Here is a 23,359-nt window from a genome sequence, read left to right as displayed (position 1 = left end):
TCCTATTTTTCCTGTAATTCAGATTGAATTCCACTTCGTCAGCTTCAATTCGCTCATCTCTAATGATACATGGCCTAGTGATACATGGCCAACAATGCAGTACTTCTCAGGACTGGAACGTTTGTTTGCTAACTAAATTTGCAGCTTGAAAGGTATCTATTGTAAATACTCAAAGGTAGAGAAAATCATGAGAAAATCCATTATTTGTCTGAGACCTATCCTCCGGGGTACAGTTACTGACGGCAGAATGTAAACACGTTAACACTGCGTTGGGCTATCAGGAATGTCATATACTTGGCAAGTATCTAAGCTCGTAAGCTTTCATTAGTTAATTAAAGCGTAAAACATCAACTCTGATAGCTCCACAAAAAAGTTGGTCCCAACCGCCTATTAACCCCAGTGTAATCACACAAAGGGCCAGATCCCATAGCTCGGTTTCGTTTAGCTAAAGAGTAGAAAAGCCAAATTGGATTAGATCCAGACACTCAGGCTACATGCTGTTCTAAGACAGAAGGGCCATGCTATGATATTGCATGAGTATTGTACAACATATCTTAAAGGGGACCTGTCACCACTCCAGACATGTCTGTTTTACTAAATAATTTTATTCCCCATGCAATTACTATTCTGGAACATCTGTTCATATAACTGTATGCTGTTTTATTCCTAAGTTATTGCTACTAGAATTTTAATAATGAATCTGCTGACCAGTGAATTCAACATCAAGAGCCTGGAAAACTCTTTTGATGACCTAACCTCAGGATCGGTCACCCATATTCGATTGGTGGGAATCCCACACCTGGTACTATTACTGATCAGCTGTTGCCTATGCCTCCGCTGGAAAGGGCATTTTGGACAGAGCCGGAAAACACAGCTCTATTCAAAGTGCAGTGGCCGTAATGCGTCAGCTCCCATTACCATGAAAGGGAACTAAGCTGCAGTAACCCAACACGGCCACTACACTTTGAATGGAGCTGTGCTTCTGGCTCCTTATATAGTGCTAGTTTCAGCGCAGAGAACTAATGGGGGTGCATTGTATTCTACCCTTACTCATCAGATATTGGTGGTCTATCATCAATGTTAAGAGCTCACAAAACTCCTTTAAATGTATGCCTGCTATGAACAGGAATAGATTTTGCACCTTTTTACAGAGTAAAACATAATAAATTAGGGTGTCCCATCATTGCCACACTCCACCATGTGAATCCTGCCCACATATTTGCAAATTGTTCAAAAATTAGCACCTTTTTTTTTTAATGCCAGACAGTTGGCACAAGTCACTGGCTAAATTCCCCCATGTGTTTTGAGTGCAGGTATTTCAATGTAGTCCACTGCCCTGAGCAGCCATGTTGGATTATTTACCATTTCAATCTGTTAAAACTTGACCACGTAACTGACCATAAAACAGAGGTAGGCTGCAGTGCTTCAGGCTCATTGTATGAGCTACTCCACAACCGCTCCCTAGCATGCAACTAAAAGACCACTACGGCCTACTAATAACTGCATTATTCATGGCAGAGGGTAGGGCCTGTTTAGCGGCTCATGGAGCATCCCACTGCAATGCAGCTGTGCACAGCAAAAGGGTTCAAAAAAGTACTTTTGTGTAATATATACATTAACTTTACTAATTGCATGCAAGGAGTTAATAGGCTTTATTTACATCCACCAATAAATGGGGCTGTCCTCATTCTTTTTAAATAGAGAGGTGGAGTTAGAACAGACTTGTGTGACTCTAAGTCTAAGACAGAAAAGAGAGCACATGCACATGGGAGAAAAGCAGGCACTGGATTAGGAATGAAATAGAGCAAGGCCAGAAAAAGAACCTTTTATACTTGAAAGCAATTCCAGTGTTACAAGGAGGTGCGAGTAGAAGCCCTGTGGAGATAGGCTGAAAGGACTTCATAGGTTCCACAGCAACATTTTCCAGAAGTGTAAAGGCTTCCAGCCCTGGACAAACCTAAAAGGCGGAATCTGGATTTGAAATAAAACTATGCGATTTTCGCATTGAAAAAAAAATAAATGAACAGAGATAGCTGCACATTTGTATACATCAAACCGAAAGGAAATACAGTTTTTCTAGGCTCCAGCAGGGCACATTTTTTAGAGTTTCCCATTCAAGATGCATAAAAATGGCCCCTGATTAAAATACATATTTTTTGTGGGAATTTTTGCCAATGACCCCCCTCTGGTATGTCACTGTCCATGTTGTGGGACTATTTGTGCACTCATAGTTTATATTTGGTGGCTGAAAATATGACCTGAAGGTTTTCCAGGTTCTCCTGCTATTAAAGTCAATGGGCGCAATGCAAACGCTCTGTTCGCGAACATTTTATCGCGAACGATGTTCGTCCATCACTACAGACCTCATTAATTTCATGGCTCACAATCACTGGTGGATTGTTACAGATATAAAGAGAATAGAGCTTCTCTAAAATGAGATTAAAGTGTAACTGTCATACTTTTTTTTTTTTTTGTAATGTATAGGGGCAGTGATGCTGACCATTTTTGCAGTATACTATAATTACTCAAATTGTATATTTCTATTAGAAAAATTGCTCTAAAATGGCCCATTTTGAGCCTTAGCAACGCTCCTCTGTCTTCTGTTTACATAACTGTGGAGACTTGTTCAGCACTGACTGTTATGTAAACAGAAGATAGAGGAGCGTTTGCTAAGGCTCAAAATGGGCCACTTTAGAGCAATTTTTCTAATAGAAATTTACAATTTCAGTAATTAAAGTATATTACAAAAATGGTTAGTATCACTGCCCCTATACATTACAAATTAAAAAAATTACAGTAACACTTTAAGGGTCCTAATACTGCTTTTGCACAGGGGCCCTATGCTGTCTGTGTCCACCCCTGCATGGGGCAGATTTTTTTATTCTTTGCACCACTTTTATTGTCTCGATTGACAAGTTGAAGTGTCTTGAGAACATTTGGTTATATTTAGAGGCAGTAGCCCTGTAACATAGCCTATCCTGCTCTCAGATGAGAAGAGGATACAATTCTAGACAATGCTCTGTGAGCTAAACAGTCTGGACTTCAGACTGATACATTGTAGCAAACTGCCAGAGGGATGTGTGCAGTCGCTGTGTTTAGCTCACAGAGCATTCTCTAGACTGGATATGATTGTATCCACTTCTCAGCTGAGAGCAGGACTAGCTGTGTATAGGTTTACTGCCTCTATGGCTTCTTTCACACTAGTGTTAGGTTTGTCCGGCAGGGAAACAGCCTGCCGGATCCGTACTAACGCTTGCACACATGTGCTGCCGGAAGTCCGGCCCGGCCCCATTAACTATAATGGGGACGGGCGGGAGATGTGTCCGCAGCACGACAAACATGCCAAGAGGATGCTGGACAAATACTTCAGCACGCCTTGTATATACAGTATATGACCTGCTACTAAAAATGCATCACTGGACATATTTATGGCGCTTCTACAGACAACATATTCCTGCACTCCGGCGGCAGCAGGCATACTGTATGGAACATGATTATAGACAGGCAGACAGCAGCAGTGAAACGATGGAGGCAGCATCGGCAGCAGCATCCATATAGTATAGAACATAATGGTAGGCAGGTAGACAGCGGCACTGGCATGATGGGGCACTGTCAGCAATGGCAGAACTATTTATTGGCCTCAGCCAGAGGAGTATGAAAATCCTCATGGATCCATGCCTTGTTCGTTTTGACAAAAGTGATGTTTTGCACACTGGCAGGAGACATCTTCATCTGTCACAATGCCTCCTACTGCACTGAAAACCCTCTCTGAGATGACACTGGACAACAAAATACACAGACTGAACCTGTAGGCGGTACATCTCCATTCGCTTATTTGCGTCAGTCTGGCGCGGCACAATAAAAAATTGCTCTATCGTGTTTATGATGCTGAACTGGCTTCTGCTGCGGCTTTTGTGGCTTCTGATGCTTGTTATAGTAGAGAAGGTGGATAAGTTGTCTGGGGGTCAAAGAGGGTCTTTAAACGCATTGGCAGCAGGTGTCTGCTTGCCGAAAGCCGTGGCATGTTGCATACAGTATATCCTGGTAATAACACAATTTGGCCTCCCGTTTGGTAACAGGAAGACTCTTTCACAGTGAATGCATGGTCTAAAAGCATAGTTATCCAGTAATCATCAGATTGCTTCTAAGATAAATATCAGAGGGTTATACTGTCATTGTCACTGACCACCTTCTCCAGGTAGAGCTGGCTGGGAGAATCCTCGCATCCCCAACAGCACCAGGGCACAGCATCACTTCTAGTCCCCCTCTTTCTCTGCAGCTATTGGGGATGGGGGGATTTCAACAAAGGAGGGTGTAGAGGAGGTGGTTAAGGGCCTGGTGTGCAAACCAGATTGACACAAGCGTGGAGGTGTCAAGAGGAACTTGGCCTTCTAGCTGCGGAGCTGCTTCCCCAAGAAAAACATTGACCCAGTGGGCCCTGAAAGACATGCACTATCTCTGCCCATAACAGCGGCTCCAGGTGTCCATAGTGAAGTGGACCTTGCCGCACAGTGAAAATTGGAAGGAGTGGCCCACATTCTCCACTATGTTAGAGTATAAGGCAGGGATGGCTTTTGTGGAGAATAATGCTAGCTAGGTATCTTTCAGCAAGGCTAAAACCAGCAGACTAAATAGTATGGCAGCGAATGCACAGCCAGTACGTTAGCCAGGTTGGAATTAACCTTACATACCAGCAGATTGCTGGGCGTATAGAGTTGTTTCCTGGCCATACATTCTATTATCAATGCCTCATGGTGGCTGGCTGTTGACAATTATGATTATCAAAATCCTCCGCCTCCACAGCATTTTTAGCAGACTGTCATATGTCATCGTGGGCTACCTCTACCACTGCGCCTACCGCCCCCATGGTGGCTACAGGTTCCACTACTACCACCAACAACAACAGAACAGCTATTTATGGGGTCCCCTGCCTCTCCATCTATTCCTCATAGTAGTCCAAAAGTGAAGTGAAGATAGGGAGGATGCAACTGAAAGGCTTCTCTGGGGTTGCAAGAAGTAGGAGCAGGAGGAATGCTTTGACCCCTAGCTCCAAGTCATGTTATCAGACTCGGTAGTGACATCCACATCATCCTACTGTAACTGAGAGGAGGACTGAGGCATCCAGTCCAAAGTCTCATCCTTTTTGTCCTCAATAATAATGTGGTGCCTATTGGAAGCCATGGAGAACTGTGGCCTACTACTGGCCAGATTTCTGGTACTGCTACTGCTGCCACTACCCACATTCTGACTCTTGGAAGATGAAGCAATTTTCCAGGCATGAGGGCTATAAATAAAAAGTTATGAGTTTGGTACACAGATTATTAATTGGTACTAGCAATTAAATATCCCTCCACTTCCACAAACACACTGCACACTGGTATTGACAATTTAGTTTGGTAATAAGGCAAACTTTGAGATTAAATATCTAGGAACTATGCATTTATAGTTCAAATCATGGGTATAACAATGAAATGTTTGTGGTGAAATGTATTTGAACCACATGGTCTGATGCAGTAGTGCGTCCGCTAACACGGATATAACAATGACATGTTTGCAGTAAAATGTATAAACTATGTATTCAAGATTAAAGGTATAGCAGCGCAATTTTTGTAGTAAAATGTCTTTGAACTACAGAGTGTGATGCAGCAATAAGTTCGCTAAAACAGATAGAACAATGCAATATTTGTTGTCAAATTTCTAAAATAAGCTTTATATAAAACCGGAATATGGCTTTAAATAATAAGATAGAGTCCAAGATCACATGGCTAAGGTCCTGGTTACTTCTGGATGTCTTCTCCACAACTTTTCTATTTTTCAGAAAACTAAATACACCCAGAGATGGAATGAAATTTAATTATTTTTAAATTTAAGATTAATTACAGAAAAATTTACTTTTGTTCCCAAGAAATCTTTCAGTGTGTATATGTTAAGGAAATTATTATAACATCGGTGTCTCATTGATCAAAGAATGTACATTCAAAGAATTAGAAGCAATTTCCATGTGGTCCATCAATCAATTGTTCAACCAGAACAGGATAATTGCTAAAAATCGCAAATTTATTTTTGAATATACATTTTAGGGAATTTTATGCCTACTGTCAATGTAAAATGGAGAAAAACATCTTAATATTTTACTTCTAAATTCTATGTATGCCATACTCAACTGCGCATCCCACATGCAAATGCCCCCTTAGTATTATTAACTTATATGTGTGTCATGACGGATCCGTCTTGCTCCACACCACATCGCAGACAGAAAAACTCTGCTTGCAGCATTCTTCTGTCCGCGATAGGCACACAACCAAACGGAACGGAATGCATTTTGGCGCATTTCGTTTCGTTCAGTTTTGTCCCCCATGACAATGAATAGGAGACAAAACTAAAGCGTTTTCTTCCGCTATTGAGATCCTATGACGGATCTCAAAAGCAGAATTGAAAATGCTAGTGTGAAAGTAGCACAACCACAGTGCTTTATGGCGTTTGTAGCCATGCTATATACCATACAGCAATATCGAATGCTGAAGACCTAATTTTTCATGCATGTTCCTTTCCACCGACCAATTATTAATTGATGCAGAGGACCAACACAAAGTAGCCACAGTTTAAAAAAATAAAAAAGTAACCACAAACTTTGTAATTCACGCTGAAATGTTGACCTATGCAAGGTAGAGTTATGAATGCTCCGATGTCTGCTATGCCGAACTGTTATGCAAAACTAGGAGCTGTATACGGCGAGGGTGCCAATTGGTATTGATATGAGCAAATTACAGCCAGAATATTAATAATTTTATTGTAGATCAGGGTTACTGCTCATTATAATTTCGCAAGAATAGTTAAAGGGGTTCTGCACTTTCATTTAACTGATGATCTATCCTCTGGATAGATCATCGGCTTCTGATCGGCTGGGGTCTGACACCTTGGACCCCCGCTGATCAGATGTTTGAGAAGGCAGCGGTGCTCCAGCAGTGCCGCTGCCTTCCCACTGTTTACCGCCGGCCCACTAGCATGGGCGCGGCTAAGCTCTGTTCACTTGAATAGAGCTTAGCCGCGCCCATGCTAGTTAATACTAGTCGTGACGTCAGTGGGCCGGCGGTGGGCCGGCAGTGGGCCGGCGGCGGTAAACAGTGAGAAGGCTGCGGCGCTGCTGGAGCGCTGCTGCCTTCTCAAACAGCTGATCGGCGGGGGTCCCGGGTGTCGGACCCCAGCCGATCAGAAGCTGATGATCTATCCAGAGGATAGATCATCAGTTAAATGAAAGTGCAGAACCCCTTTAAGTGTTTAGACACCCATCATTTATATAAAAAATGGCTACAAAATTATATTATACCCCATCAGGAACACCTGAAACCGTGCATTGTTAATATACATGATGTAGCACTTGGACATAAATGTATTAACAGCTGTGATTTGTATGTTTATTGCAGCCTAGACATGGATATTATAATAAATGTACTGCCACCTTAACAAACTAGGAATTTGGCCAGACATCTGAGGTATATAAAATACACCTGGGTAGGAGCAGACATGAGATGCGACTTTTTTGAGACATTTGGAAAAGTCGCAACACAGAAATGACTCATGATCCCGGTCTAATCTGATATTTTTGTCTATAAAATAGAATTGGCGAAGAGACACAAAAATTGCAAAAAAAAAACCCAGCAAAAATTTATGAAAAAAGTTGCAAATATGCACTTTGCGACTTTTTTAGACCATACATAAGCCTCTTAGTATTTAGCAGTCCCTATTACTTATCCACATAACGGGTTACCCAGCTTTCCTGGAAGCCTGAATGGCAAGTCTGTCTAGCTATGGAGGATTTGTCACTGCGATTCTAAAGGTCCATTCACACAGCCGTATTTCTGGGTCTGCATCAGTTCTGCAATTTTGGGGAACGGGTGCGAAATTCTATAATGCTGGGGATTTACCAATTCATAAACAGGCTGATCTGGCGTTCTGCAGGTAACGGTACGGCCACACGATCAGTTTTCTACATGCAGTTTTGGAAGCCAAAACCAATAGTGAATTCAAAAAGGAGGAGACAACATACATGTCCATTATACGTTCTCCCCTTTTATGAGAAAGGAGATTCCTGATTTTGACTTTCAAAACTACATACAGAAAACTGACCGTGCGTTCATACCCTAACAATCTCTGTGCAGACGTGATGGGGGCATATTGGTTATATAAAACATGGCACCAGGGCAAGCTTTCCAGGACCTTGTTAACACCACATAAACCTGTTTTACAGATACAGAGCTCCACATCTCCTGGTTCCATTCACATGCCATAAAAGAATATGATAGAATTATGATTCTATGTAGGCACCACTAGGTGGAGCCCACCGAATTACGATCCATGCATATCTTGTTGAACTCTATAATAAATCTAAAGGGCAATGAGCTATTAAAAACTTTCTCTGTGACCTTCATAATATGACCTTGAAGGTAACTAAAGTGTTTCTAATCTATAGTGTGACACATATTTTCCTGACTATCTTGTGAAGTTCTTCAACCCACAGATGATGTATACAGATCCCTGGTACCAGCACCATAAAAATGGATAAGCCACCAAAGGAATGTATGGAATGGGGAACCTCCTGAAGCCATCTATAGATTGTCTAAGATAACCCATGACCTGACCCATGACTGATCTCCATGTTTACCAGGGCACTAATGAGCTATATAATTTATGGATTGTATTTGTTTTCACACACAGCTCCATGACCTTTCACACCATCAAGTATCCTGAGGACCCCTCGGCTTACAGTTACCTTGTCATATATCTTGTCTAGCTGTCACAACGCAGTCTCAAGTCTTCTATATGGAGTTGAAGATCTCTGTTTTACCAGGGCTTGTTGCTAAGGTGGGAAAAACCTTATTAAATAACACATAAATGTCCACTGGTTCAGATTTATGGGAGGTAGCCATTATTTTGAGGGATCCTGTTTAGGCGTGAGAAAATATGCATTTCTTTTTACTGGGCCATTTTTCAAGATAGTTATTTAAAAGTTTCTGGATAGGTACACATTTCTGTTATATATGAGAGTTTTCATATGAGAGCGATCTGCTGATTTTGCCAGAGATATTCACTGTAAGCTCCATGATCCCCCTGCAGCGGCCACTACTGGGGAAATGTCGTATTACATGTGACTGTTCAAAAGACTAGCTATCCCTATAACACATAAAGTTGGTTTACTAGATTGAGGGCATCCACATGTGCGACTAGAGTATATAGAAAAGGGTTGTAGAGTTAAGACAATCTCTTTAATTCCATATTACCAATAGCATGTTGTGTTTTCCTTTAACAACCCATAGTACACCTTAACTGCCTCCGGACCGCCTAACGCAGCATCGCGTTCCGGAGGCGGCAGCTGCAGGCAGAGTCACGCAGTAATGCGTCATCTCGCGAGACGCGAGATGACGCGATTAACCGGCCCGCACATGCGCATCGCGGGCCGGCATTTGATCGAGGGGGGTCACGTCATCAGCTTGCCAGCTAATGATCGTGGCTGGCAAGCTGATGATTTTGAAAAAAAATACAATCAGAAGCCAGTTAACACATTATATTAGTAAATACGATGTGTTAAATGGCTTCCCTGCTCCTCTGCTGGTCCTTTTGGTCGGTTGGTCTCAGCAGAGGAGCAGGAATCACAGTGAGTAGCACCAAACACCACACACTTAGCCCCAGATCACCCCCTGCACCCCAATTAACCCTTTGATCACCCCTTGATCGCCCCTGTCAATCACCTAGGGAAAGGAAAAAAGTGATCAGTGTAAACTGTCACTTTTTTTTTTCACTGGTATTGACTGATGGTTTTAGGATAGTTTAGTCCCCTTGGTTAGGTAGTTTAGCGATCGTTTAGCGCCCAGCCCACTGCACCGCGTCACTGATTTGCTGATTAGCGTATCGCTAATCAGCATTTGTACTTTTATAGTATCTGTAAGTGATCAGAACTGATCACAGTCAGATCTATAATAGTATTAGTGTCACCTTAGTTTGCCCTCCACCCAAAACGCAGTGTTTGCCCGATCAGACCTGATCGGTCGAGCACACGTGCAATCACCCACGCCCGCCCCGCCGCAGTGACATAAAAAGTATATTTTTTTTGATCACTGCACAATCACTTTACAAGAGCTGCGGCGATAAAAAAAATCAGTTTTGATATTTTTTATCAACCGCAGCGGCCTCCGGTACTTCGCTAGCCTCCCATTTGTAAGACAGGCTTGCTTTTTTTCTTGGGTAGTCTCAGGGAATACCCCTAAATTTAGTTGCCCAAATGTCAAACAGGGGGTATTCTTCTGAAGAGGCCTACAGGCTTCTGACCCAGTCGGATGAGGAATGGGAACCCTCATCTGATGAATCTAGCGGGTCAGAATATGAACCTGTAGAAAGCAGTGGCAGTCTGACTCAAAGTTCGGACGAGGAGGTTAAGGTCCCTGATAGCACCAGGCGTACCCGGCCCCGTGTCGCTAGACCACAGGTTGCGCAGGATCCGCCTCAAGGGCAGCAGAGTGGGGCTGGCGCTGTCGGATTACGTGGTGAGGCATACACCAGCAGCGCAGCCCTCCCTGGACCTAGTACCAGCACTGCCGTACAACATGGTAAAGTGGCGAGCACCAGAAGGGCAGTTGAAGCTGGTACGGTGGCACGTGCAGTAGTTACCCCGTCGCAGCCACCGCACAGACAGGCCCGTAGACCCCCTAGAATCCCTGAGTTGCTGGCAAATCCTGATTGGCAGTCCCCAACTTCAGCCGCACCATTAGTTCCCCCTTTCACCGCCCAGTCTGGAGTTCGGGTTGAGACAGCTCAGATCGGTTCGGCCCTGGGATTTTTTTAGCTGTTCTTGACTGCGGAGCTCTTGGACATAGTCGTGGCAGAAACAAACCGGTATGCACCACAATTTATAACCGCCAACCCGGGAAGCTATTATGCCCAGCCTTTCCGGTGGAAACCAGTCCAAGTTTCCGAAATTAAAACTTTTCTGGGCCTTCTCCTCAACATGGGTCTAACCAAAAAGCATGAATTGCGGTCATATTGGTCCATGAACCCAATTCATCACATGCCCATGTTCTCTGCTGCCATGTCCAGGGCACGATTTGAGGCCATCCTGCGTTTCCTGCACTTTATCGACAACACCACCTCCCGTCCCAGAGGCCACCCAGCTTTTGACCGGCTCCACAAAATTCGGCCCCTCATAGACCACTTCAACCAGAAATTTTCAGATTTGTATACCCCAGAGCAAAGCATCTGCGTAGACGAGTCCCTAATACATTTTACTGGGCGCCTTGGCTTCAAACAATACATCCCAAGCAAGCGCGCCCGGTATGGGTTCAAATTGTATAAGCTCTGTGAAAGGGCCACAGGCTATACCCACAAATTTCGGATCTATGAGGGAAAAGATCAGACCCTGGAGCCGGTCGGTTGCCCTGACTACCTGAGGAGCAGTGGGAAGACAGTCTGGGACTTGGTGTCACCCTTATTTGGCAAGGGGTACCATCTTTATGTGGATAATTTCTACACAAGTGTGGCCCTCTTCAGGCATTTGTTTCTAGAACAGATTGGCTGCTGTGGCACCGCGCGAACTAGTCGCGCGGGCTTCCCCCAACAGCTCGTTACCACCCGTCTTGCAAGGGGGGAGAGGGCTGCCTTGTGTAACGAAGAACTGCTCGCGGTGAAATGGAGAGACAAGCGTGACGTTTACATGCTCTCCTCCATTCACGCAGACACGACAATCCAAATTGAGCGAGCAACCAGAGTCATTGAAAAGCCCCTCTCAGTCCACGACTATAACCTTCACATGGGAGGGGTGGACTTCGATGACCAGATGTTGTCTCCGTATTTAGTTTCCCGACACACCAGACGCTGGTATAAGAAGGTGTCTGTATATTTAATTCAATTGGCTCTGTATAATAGTTTTGTTCTCTACAGTAAGGCTGGGAGAACAGGATCCTTCCTCAAATTTCAGGAAGAGATCATCAAGAACCTCCTGTATCCAGGAGGTTCAGTGGCCCCATCCACCAGTGTAGTTAGCCGTCTACACGAGCGACATTTCCCCAATGTCGTTGCTGGTACCTCAACCCAACCGTCACCCCGAAAAAGATGTCGTATCTGTAGCAGGAGTGTAATAAGGCGTGACACCCGCTATTTCTGTCCTGACTGCCCTGACCACCCTGCCCTATGCTTAGGGGAGTGTTTCCGGAAGTACCACACACAGGTACACCTAGCATAGGGATCACATCTCACCAGGACAGGCACACAGGGCTATTAGGGCCTTTCACACACAGCTGCTGCAAACCTCTCTTTTCACCTGGGACAAAGTGCATAATGCACTTCGCCACATCTTTTGGGCGATTTGCGCTTTGCAGATTGTCCCATGGGGAAGGAGAGGTTTGTCCTATAAAGGTAAAAAAAAACAAAAAAAAACACCAGTAAGCAAAAAAATTAACGTTCAGTTCCAAAAGTTAAATAAAGTTTATATGTTCTGTTCAAAAGTTATTATAAAGTTAATAAAATTTATTGCGTTGCGGCCTGGTTTTTTCTTTTTCTTTTTTGTTTTGTTTTTTTTACCTTCCAGGTGGACCAACCGATCGACTAGCTGCAGCACTGATATGCATTCTGACAGAAGCATTGCGCTGCTGTCAGATTACACACAAGTCGGTGTATGCGGCGCTGCAAGACGAGATTTTTCCTCTGCAGTAAAAGATACGTTTGCCGAGGCATATAAGCTGAGGAGGTGGCGGTGTTCATATGCTTTGGAAACACTTTGTATATAAAAAAAAATAATAAAAAATCCCGGCAATGATTTATTCATCCACATCGATTGATGGGAATGGAGAAATCTGGTTTGCCAGGGCATACGAGCTATGTGGGTATGGATGTTGGGTGGAGCTCCTATGTCCTGGCAGACGCCTTTCCCCTCCTTTTTTTTTTGGCAGAGATTTTTTCATCCACATTGATCGATGCGAATGAAGAAATCTGTGCCGTTCATTTTTTTCTTTCAGCCCAGAGGCTGAACGGAAAAAATAAATCTCATTACCTGTATGCTCAATATAAGGAGAATAGCAGAAACTCCTAATGCTGGCCATACATGTAATGACTGTGGAGACCCTCAAATGCCAGGGCAGTACAAACACCCCACAAATGACCCCATTTTGGAAAGAAGACACCCCAAGGTATTCGCTGAGGGGCATATTGAGTCCATGAAAGATTGAAATTTTTGTCCCAAGTTAGCAGAAAGTGAGACTTTGTGAGAAAAAAACAAAAAAAAACTCAATTTCTGCTAACTTATGCCCCAAAAAAAAAAAATTCAAAGAACTCGCCAGGCCCCTCATTGAATACCGTGGGGTGTCTTCTTTCCAAAGTGGGGTCACATGTGGGGTATTTATACTGCCCTGGATTTGTAGGGGCCCTAAAGCGTGAGAAGAAGTCTGGGATCCAAATGTCTAAAAATGCCCTCCTAAAAGGAATACTCAGGAGAAGTAGGGCAATGTGTTTTGGGGTGTCATTTTACATATACCCATGCTGGGTGAGATAAATATCTTGGTCAAGTGCCAACTTTGTATAAAAAAATTGGAAAAGTTGTCTTTTGCCGAGATATTTATCTCACCCAGCATGGGTATATATAAAATGACACCCCAAAACACATTCCCCAACTTCTCCTGAGTACGGCAATACCACATGTGTGATACTTTTTTGCCGCCTAGGTGGGCAAATGGGCTCACATTCCAAAGAGCACCTTTCGGATTTTACAGGGCATTTTTTACAGATTTTGAATTCAAACTTCCCACACATTTGGGCCCCTAAAATGCCAGGGCAGTATAACTACCCCACAAGTGACCCCATTTTGGAAAGAAGACACCCCAAGGTATTTCATGATGGGCATAGTGAGTTCATGGAAGTTTTTATTTTTTGGCACAAGTTAGTGGAATATGAGACTTTGTAAGAAAAAAATAAATAAATCTTCATTTTCCTCTAACTTGTGACAAAAAATAAAAAGTTCTATGAACTCACTATGCCCATCAGCGAATACCTTGGGGTGTCTACTTTCCGAAATGGGGTCATTTGTGGGGTTTTTCTACTGTCTGGGCATTGTAGAACCTCAGGAAACATGACAGGTGCTCAGAAAGTCAGAGCTGCTTCAAAAAGTGGAAATTCACATTTTTGTACAAAGACATGTAGATCAATAAATTTTGCGAAAAATGTATATATGGATGTCGTTTTTTTTGCAAAATTTTACAACTGAAAGTGAAAAATGACATTTTTTTGCTAAAAAATCTTTAAATTTCGATTAATAACAAAAAAAGTTAAAATGTCAGCAGCAATGAAATACCACCAAATGAAAGCTCTATTAGTGAGAAGAAAAGGAGGTAAAATTCATTTGGGTGGTAAGTTGCATGACCGAGCAATAAACGGTGAAAGCAGTGTAGTGCAGAAGTGTAAAAAGTGGCCTGGTCATTAAGGGTGTTTCAGCTAGGGGGGTTGAAGTGGTTAATAGGGCTTAGGAGGGTCTATGACCGTGGTCTGACCATGTGAAAAGCTAAGGCTCCACTAGCAGTAAATCTGATGCAATTATTGCACTAAGGTGATTGTGTTAGGTCATACCGTGGCTTATACATTCCCATGGAGTCATATGAAAAATGCAACTTTTCACTCAATTGTGCATGAACATGCTTTGCTATGAATAGCCTGGCGTGGTCACAATATGGCCAGGGGTGGTTCTCTCCGTTTCTAACCACTATGCTGTCTGAAGCCAATCACGGCTCTGACTGCATTCAGAAGCAATGGTGATCTATCAGAGTAGTCCCAATAGTCTATAGATCTCACAGTAAAACCAACTCTAAAATGGGACCTTTAATAATTAAATTGGAGCTCCTTCAGGCATTACCAGTGAGGGAGGACAAAGGGCCGAACCCCCTGTTTCCAATGAGATTTGAACACATAATAAAATTGCGTTTTATAATTTATTTAGTCAATTAACACAACCGAATGAAGTAGGTCAGGCTAGTGGTAAATTTAACAGGCTAAACCCTTAAATCCAAAAGAAAGTCACAAAAGTGGGTAGCTCATTAATACTTAACATTAATTAGTGTCATTAGTAAAATAATAGGCCCTTTAGTAGTCATTAAAAATATGATTAAATCTAATGTAACCTATTTGCTGCATAGGTATCTATAGATAGCAATGCTATCAAAATGAGGGAGGGGACCACAATAATGCAGGGATAGCGATATAGTATAGAGTGAGAGGAGGAGATGCAAAGTGAGAAGGACACACTGCTGGGTCAAAGGCCCTAGGTGCCCCTTACGCTATCTCCTTACCCCCTAATCCACTGACACTATCCCTATCGTCACCCTACCTAGACATGGACTGCCCAGCTTTGCCCGACAGAGAGAAGATGGTCCTGCGGATCCCAAAGAACAATTGTATCAGCTAAGGGAGGACAAATAGAGGGCAATGAAATTATACAGGTATGATGCGGACTAAACTTTATAACAATGCGGCTCAGGTAGCCTGTAACAGTGAAAGCACGCACCTCCCTAGGGTCGGTACAGAATCCCTTATTAAAGATAAGCAAACAAAACGTCCCGACGCTTTTCCTTGAAGGATAGCAATTCCTCAGGGGACTATATCCTATATGTGTGACCACAGGAGGAAATAGGTCACTTTAACAAATAAATAACGAGAGACACCCAATGATTATTCATCAGATTACAGACGGTACAACAAGACCACACTGCTGGTAACTATTGGATATATTGTCACCAATTAATTCAGGTGTCTCAGGTCATAGATGGATGACCCTTTGATCTCAGGTCGCCATATAATCACAGGGTGTATTTAGATCAACACTCAAACAAATCACTGGCCGCTCCAGTTTAAGTGGCTCAAATTCTTCAGTGACCACCAATTTCAGGGTCACCAGTCAAGTCAGGTGTGATCCATAAAACACCAGTATAATCTGAATCCAGGCCTAGAGATATAATATATGCAGGCCAGATCAGGTCACAATCGATAGTCATAGAAATGCTGACCCCCATACATTGAATCGGCTGCCTTGGTCTGTCTCCCACCAAGCTATTTTTCCAGTCGTTCAATGAAGTGTGCAAGATGCCGTTTAGTAACAGTGATAGACAAGAACAGAGTCAACTTTTAACTTATCTCTACAATCTAGGATGTCGACTGTTCACAGACACATGCGGATGTCCTTCCTTGGCGTTCTGCGTGTGGCAGCGGCAACGAGGATAGATTCACGGCTCTTTTTAAAGACCACAAGGTTCCGCCCATTCGCCGCCCAGTGACGTCACTCTATTCATCAGACCGGGTCACATGCTGACAGCACGTGATCGATCCCCGGTCAGATGACCACAGCGTAGTAGGAAGTGTTCGGCAAGGAGGTGTACACTTACTACAGGGCGCGATGCAGTGTCCCAGGGGGTCAGTAGTGTATGCTGGGCTTGGTAGTGCAGATCAACCCACTAACCTGGGATCCACTGTCGTCTTCGAATCGGGGCAAATGCTGGAACAGGCAGGTGATTAAAAGTTCGTGACGCCAGTGTCAATTAAACGGTGACACGCCGTGTATGGTATTGTAGAAGAATGAAGCAAGCACAGGATAGCCAACAAAAACTGGAACTTTACTGAATATCAGTTATAATCATACATGGACGCAGTTGGAAGCGTCGTTCCTTAGAAGACAGTTGGTTGCTATTTGAGTACAGGTGGTTCTTAGAAGTACAGACTGGCCGGTTATAGCAATGTTCTTTACAGAGTGTTGATTACAGGAGATGCAGTACAGGCGGCTTGCACACTATTCCTGACTGGTCCTGAACATGTGACTTATTCTCTAAGGTCTAATGCCCTATAGCTGGCGTGCCCTTGAAGCTGTCTCTATATAGTACCTCCTCTGTTATCTTGAGTACCTCTTGCTTTATCTGATCGGCCTCTGTGGTATTCTGTGTCCTGGCTGGTGCTTATGCTGTTTCCGCTACAATGGATGATGACTCAGGAGGGGAACCTTTTTCTTGGATCCGGAACCCGGTTACAGGGCCTTTACCACCCTCTCCTAGTCGGCAGGCTTCAGGCCTGCGCTCCTCTCACAGGCCCATAGCCTTGACTTTTCTCAGACACAGGATCATCTCTGACTCCTCTTCCCACTGTCTGCCTGCTTACTACTTCCTGACTGGGCCTTATATAAACTAGGGCTCCCTTGCTCCCTCTAGTGACTCAGAGCTGGAATAACACCCTAGCCGGCCTGCACATGCACGTTTCACAGTAACAGGAAAATATATAGCAGTACATTGACAAGATGTTCTATACCAACCTCCCCTTAAATACAGGGGGAACGACAGTACCCAAGTGACCCTTCCGTAGTGACGGGGTATTACTCTCCCGTACACTACATACCCCGCTGCTTTAAGCTGAGTACGACCTCGTACTCCATCAGGGCCCGCCCAACTGGAATCATGACCTGAAATAGAGAAAGACACATGTATGCATACGTATATGTCATTTACACTCTTATCAGACCCAATTGGCAAAGGTGAAGTGCGGTGACAAGGGGCGTCGTTCTCTTCTTCTCAGGATAATGAGTGGAACGGGGGCGCTGACCTGGCACAGCGTGATGTTTAAAGAACCAGGATAGTCCATGACAATAAATAAGTCCATAGTAATATCAACATCTCAGAGGCTTGCACATAGGAAGTCCATCTCTGGGCACATAGACGTGAATAAAAACCGGTTATTAAATACTGTCAGCAGCACATATATAAAATGACAATACAGGACTCTGACAATACCAGGGCCATGTTATCCTGGCAAGTCCTGCTTACCCTTTAAAATAGTGCTGACATAAAAATGTCTTTTCAACCTGAAATGGGGGTAAAAAGGGGTAAAATGGTGCAAAACTAAAGCACAACTGGGATTTTAGCAGCAGGCCGGGTGTCCCACAAACAACATGGGCAGGCTGGGAGCTGTGGTACACAGTGGCACTATCATTCGGTTAGAATGCCACCGGCCGTGTATAACTGGCAGCGAGCTACACCAGCTCCGCCAACTGGAGGGGCAAAACGGCCATTATGGAGACAGACATGAAGAAAGGCCTACTCACAGACGAGTGTCATACTCCTCCTCTGATGAAGACTCGATGAACGGATCTTGCAGCAACTGTTCTGGCCTAGCCGGCCATATCTGGAAACCATCCCCTCTGACGATCTTTAAAGGGGGAGGCTTGTCCTTCATTGCCTCCATCTCGGCATCTGTCCTGGGAAACGGGATACATTGCACGCATCCTGCGTACCCGAGGTCCTCTACCCAGTACACTCTTTTGCGTAGAGCCTCTATGTCAGCCTTGGTGCAGGTCATCGGGGCTACCGGAGGTCCGGTGACAGTAGCCGCTTGGGTAACGGTGGCAGCCGCTGCTAGAAGTCGGGCCTCAGCACATTCTTCTGCCCGCTGGCAGCTGTCCAGCCGCTCTCTCTCCTCTTCTCTCACTGGGTGCAGAGTCGACACTGGCTCCTCCCACACACTGGGCCGGTCTACCTCCATCCGAGGCCCGCCTCCCAGGCGTAACTCTTCAGGGAAGTCAGCCGCATCGTCACTTCTCAAGGTGGGTGGCGCTCCCGGACAATCTCCTCCTTCTTCTTGGAGGGTAAAGGCGCCAAATATTCGCGCCTCTGTACATCGTGATGGCGCAGTAAAAAGCCTCATGGCATCGGCGGCCATTTTAGATGTCCTGATGCTGCAATTCACTGACAGCAAGCAGGATGATAAGTCCAATAAAACACAGTCCACAAATGCGATTTTCTCTCTGGGGGTAGCGCAACACAGTACAGCGCCTCCAATTCCTCCCAGGCACAATTGTAATCCACAGATTTCAGAAATAAAGGTTACAGTCTTTGTAATACGGTGGTGGAATATTTAAAGCACACAGTTCACACTTCTCTGCACTTCAGAAGTATGCGTATCCTGTTCGTGACGCCAAAAAGAGCGATGCAGTGTCCCAGGGGGTCAGTAGTGTATGCTGGGCTTGGTAGTGCAGATCAACCCACTAACCTGGGATCCACTGTCGTCTTCGAATCGGGGCAAATGCTGGAACAGGCAGGTGATTAAAAGTTCGTGACGCCAGTGTCAATTAAACGGTGACACGCCGTGTATGGTATTGTAGAAGAATGAAGCAAGCACAGGATAGCCAACAAAAACTGGAACTTTACTGAATATCAGTTATAATCATACATGGACGCAGTTGGAAGCGTCGTTCCTTAGAAGACAGTTGGTTGCTATTTGAATACAGGTGGTTCTTAGAAGTACAGACTGGCCGGTTATAGCAATGTTCTTTACAGAGTGTTGATTACAGGAGATGCAGTACAGGCGGCTTGCACACTATTCCTGACTGGTCCTGAACATGTGACTTATTCTCTAAGGTCTAATGCCCTATAGCTGGCGTACCCTTGAAGCTGTCTCTATATAGTACCTCCTCTGTTATCTTGAGTACCTCTTGCTTTATCTGATCGGCCTCTGTGGTATTCTGTGTCCTGGCTGGTGCTTATGCTGTTTCCAGCTACAATGGATGATGACTCAGGAGGGGAACCTTTTTCTTGGATCCGGAACCCGGTTACAGGGCCTTTACCACCCTCTCCTAGTCGGCAGGCTTCAGGCCTGCGCTCCTCTCACAGGCCCATAGCCTTGACTTTTCTCAGACACAGGATCATCTCTGACTCCTCTTCCCACTGTCTGCCTGCTTACTACTTCCTGACTGGGCCTTATATAAACTAGGGCTCCCTTGCTCCCTCTAGTGACTCAGAGCTGGAATAACACCCTAGCCGGCCTGCACATGCACGTTTCACAGTAACAGGAAAATATATAGCAGTACATTGACAAGATGTTCTATACCAACCTCCCCTTAAATACAGGGGGAACGACAGTACCCAAGTGACCCTTCCGTAGTGACGGGGTATTACTCTCCCGTACACTACAAACCACTTTAGCTTCATATGTCATCAGTATGTAAGCAATCGATAGTGTGGTTACCTCGGCCTTTGCACCGCACAAATTCACACATGGATGTTGACGTCACTGATAGGTGGGTTTGTTACAATGTGTCAGTGGAGCCGAGGGGCAAAATCTGGCCCACCAAAATAAGACTCAAAACATGTATATAGTTAAAGGGAGAAGAGGGAGTATGGAAACATAGTAGAATGGCTAAGCGGGTACTTCAGGGATCAATGTAGCAGCTAAATAACACTGTTTTAAGCTGGAAGATCCACCAGGTTTCCCTCTGTAGAACTCTCCTATCCCAGTCACCACCTCGCCTTGGTCTTGGGACCATTTCGATCCCCATAAATTTTAACCCAGAGGTGTCGCCTATATGTATGCCATTCACATGTTTTGCTAGGGGTGTATCTCTGTCATTTCTAATGTCCCCCAGATGTTCACCCACCCGTCGCCGCAGCTCACGGGTGGTCTTGCCCATGTATTCAAGGCCACATATACAGTTGACCTTGTATATCACACCCTTCGTGCGGAAATTCACAAAATGTTTAATTTGGTACGTTGTACCCGTGACATTGCCACAGAAGGAGCGTCCCTGTGTTACATGTGGGCACGCCACACAGCCAATGCAGCGAAAACATCCAACAGGACGCTGGAGCCAGGTATCACCGGTGCCATGGTTCTCGCTGAAGTGGCTGTGGACTAGGCGATCTTTGAGGCTCAATCCCCTGCGATATGTGATTTGTGCTGTCTCTGAGACAACATTTTTATATCAGGGTTAAGTAGAAGAACTTCCCAGTGGTTTCTCAGTATCTGTTTAACTTGTTCTGATGCGCCATCAAAGGTACCTATAAGGCGTATCGGACCACGTGTTGTTATTTTAGGTTTGGGGTATAGCCGTTTGTCCCTACTGCTTTCACAAGCTCTTCTATATGCTGATCGGAGGACAGTATCAGGATAGCCCCTCTCACGAAATCTGCACCGCAGGTCATTCGCTTGTTGTTTAAAATCACCCCAGGTGGAACAGTTCCTCCTAATACGTAGGTACTGTCCCACCGGTATCCCTCTCTTCAGGGATTGTGGGTGATGACTCGTCCAGTGCAGGAGCGAATTCGTGGAGGTAGGCTTCCCTTAATGTTCTTGTCTGTACCATGTCCTCCTTGTCCCCTGATATTTCAATGTCAAGGAAGGGCAAAGCATTGTTTTTGAAGTAGAGGTAAATTTAAGTCTGAGGTAAATTTCATATTGATGGAATTCGTGTTCAACTCACGCACGAAATCAACAAAGTCCCTTTTCTTCGCCCCTTCCAGACAACAAAAATGTCGTCTATATATCTGGCCCATGTCATTATACATGAAATGTATTTGCTGGGTACATCACAAAATACCAGGGTCTGTTCCCACCAGCCCAGGAACAAATTAGCATACGACGGGGCACAAGAACTCCCCATCGCTGTGCTCCTGAGCTGGTGGTAAAGGACCCCGTCGAACAAGAAGTAGTTCCTCATCAAGACAAAGTTCAATAAACGTAGGACAAATGTGTTGTGTAGCTGGAACTGTCGTCCCCTCACGCTGAGAAATGTCTCAACTGCCCTTAGTCCCAAAGTGTGGGGTATGGAGGAGTAAAGGGCTTCAACATCAATAGAAGCTAAAGATGTACCCTCCTCCAGAGATACATCCTCCAGGCGACCCAACAGATCACTCGTGTCTCTTAGGTATGAGGGCAGTGTCTTGACAAAAGGTGCCAAATGCGGTCTAGGTAGATCCCCACATTCTGTGTCAAACTGTTGACACCTGACACAATGGGGCGTCCTTTCAGGGGGGTGCCACCCTTATGGATCTTTGGAAGGCTATAGAAGGTGGCTGTGGTTGGATGTTTTTTGTATAAAAATTCAAATTCCTCCCCTGAAATCAAGTTATCGGTCTTGGCCCCCCGTAATATGAGAACTAGTTCTTGCTGGAATGAGCCAGTGGGATCACCACTCATTTTCTCATATGTTTCTCTATCACTAAGCAAGGTCTGGCACATATTCTTGTAATCAATTGTATCCATCAATTAAATGTTTCCGTCTTTGTCCGAAGGCTTGATGGTCAGGTCTTTCTTATGTTCGAGATCTTGCAGTGATTTATATTCCGCTTTGCTACAGTTAAATCCATGTGAGGACGGGTTAAGGTTCAATAAATCGCGGCATACCTGGTTAACGAAAACGCCTATGCATGTCGGGTCTCCTGAGGGTGGGGTTTTCACACTCCTATTTTTAAGGGAGGTAAAGGGCCCCTTACCCTCCTGTGGTGTACTGTCACTGAAGCTAAACAAAAGACGAACATCCTTTAGAATATCTGGTGAGACACCCATCTCTTTGCTCTCACGTCTCTCAATTAACGCAAAATGTTTCCGCCAGCTGAGTTTCCTGGCAAAGAGATGGATGTCTCTAACCCAATTAAAAAGGTTGAAGCTTGATACAGGAACAAAGGAGAGACCTTTGCTCATGATGCACATTCCTGAGTCCTGTAGCACCTGGCTAGAGAGGTTAACTATTTGGTTATGTTTCCCTGGGGCCTTCTTGTCTGTGGTGGTGATTTGTGAAACCCTCGGTTTCGTAGTGGATAGGGTGTCTCTAAAAAATCTTGCCCACCACTAGCCTGACCTCCTCGTTGGCTGGTTCTTCCCCCTCTATGGCCTCTAGTCTTATGTCGGCCCCTACCTCTGCCCCTGTTACCGTAAATTTCTTCCTTATCGTTTTCAGAAGCTTCGGTGTCGCTAGATGTAATATCTATGTCCAGTTGCTTAGATTGTAAAGTACCCCAGTCTAGAGTAGAATAGACTCGATTGTCCCTAAAGTCCTGTAGGTCCCTGTTAAACTGGCGATGTTTACGTTCCTTCAAATGGAACTAAAACTTCTCCAAAGTGTTTTTGAGTTGCAGTTCCTTGTTGTTAAAGTCTGCCTCAGTTTAAAATTTTTGAGCAAGTTCAATCTGATCCCTGAGTTTATTCTCTAGGGTCACCAGATTGATTTTCTCCTCCTCCAACAACAGTTGCATAAACTGTAGCGAACTCTTAGTCGCCTCCTCTTCCCACTTAGTCATCAGTGAGGTGGTTCTGCATCTGTTAGCTGGAGCCAGGGTAATCCCCAGGCCTCTAGGTACAATCTTATTTTTGATGTAGTTTTCGATAGATTGTATCTCCCACCACGAAGTTATTTGCTCCTTGTAAATTTTAGTGAGGTCCTTAAATGCTGCTTTAAACGAGGGTGCGTATTTGCTCTGTACTAGGGCCTTCTCCGAGAAGACTACACTAGCCTCAGAGAGTAGTAATTCTTTATCTACGCCAGTGGAGAGGAAACCAGCCATACTCCAATTGTAATCAAGTCAAT

Source organism: Bufo gargarizans, chromosome 4, assembly GCF_014858855.1.
Source record: "Bufo gargarizans isolate SCDJY-AF-19 chromosome 4, ASM1485885v1, whole genome shotgun sequence".
In the NCBI taxonomy this organism is placed as follows: Eukaryota; Metazoa; Chordata; class Amphibia; order Anura; family Bufonidae; genus Bufo; species Bufo gargarizans.
The sequence above is the reverse complement of the archived record's forward strand: the minus strand, read 5'-3'. Positions refer to the sequence as shown.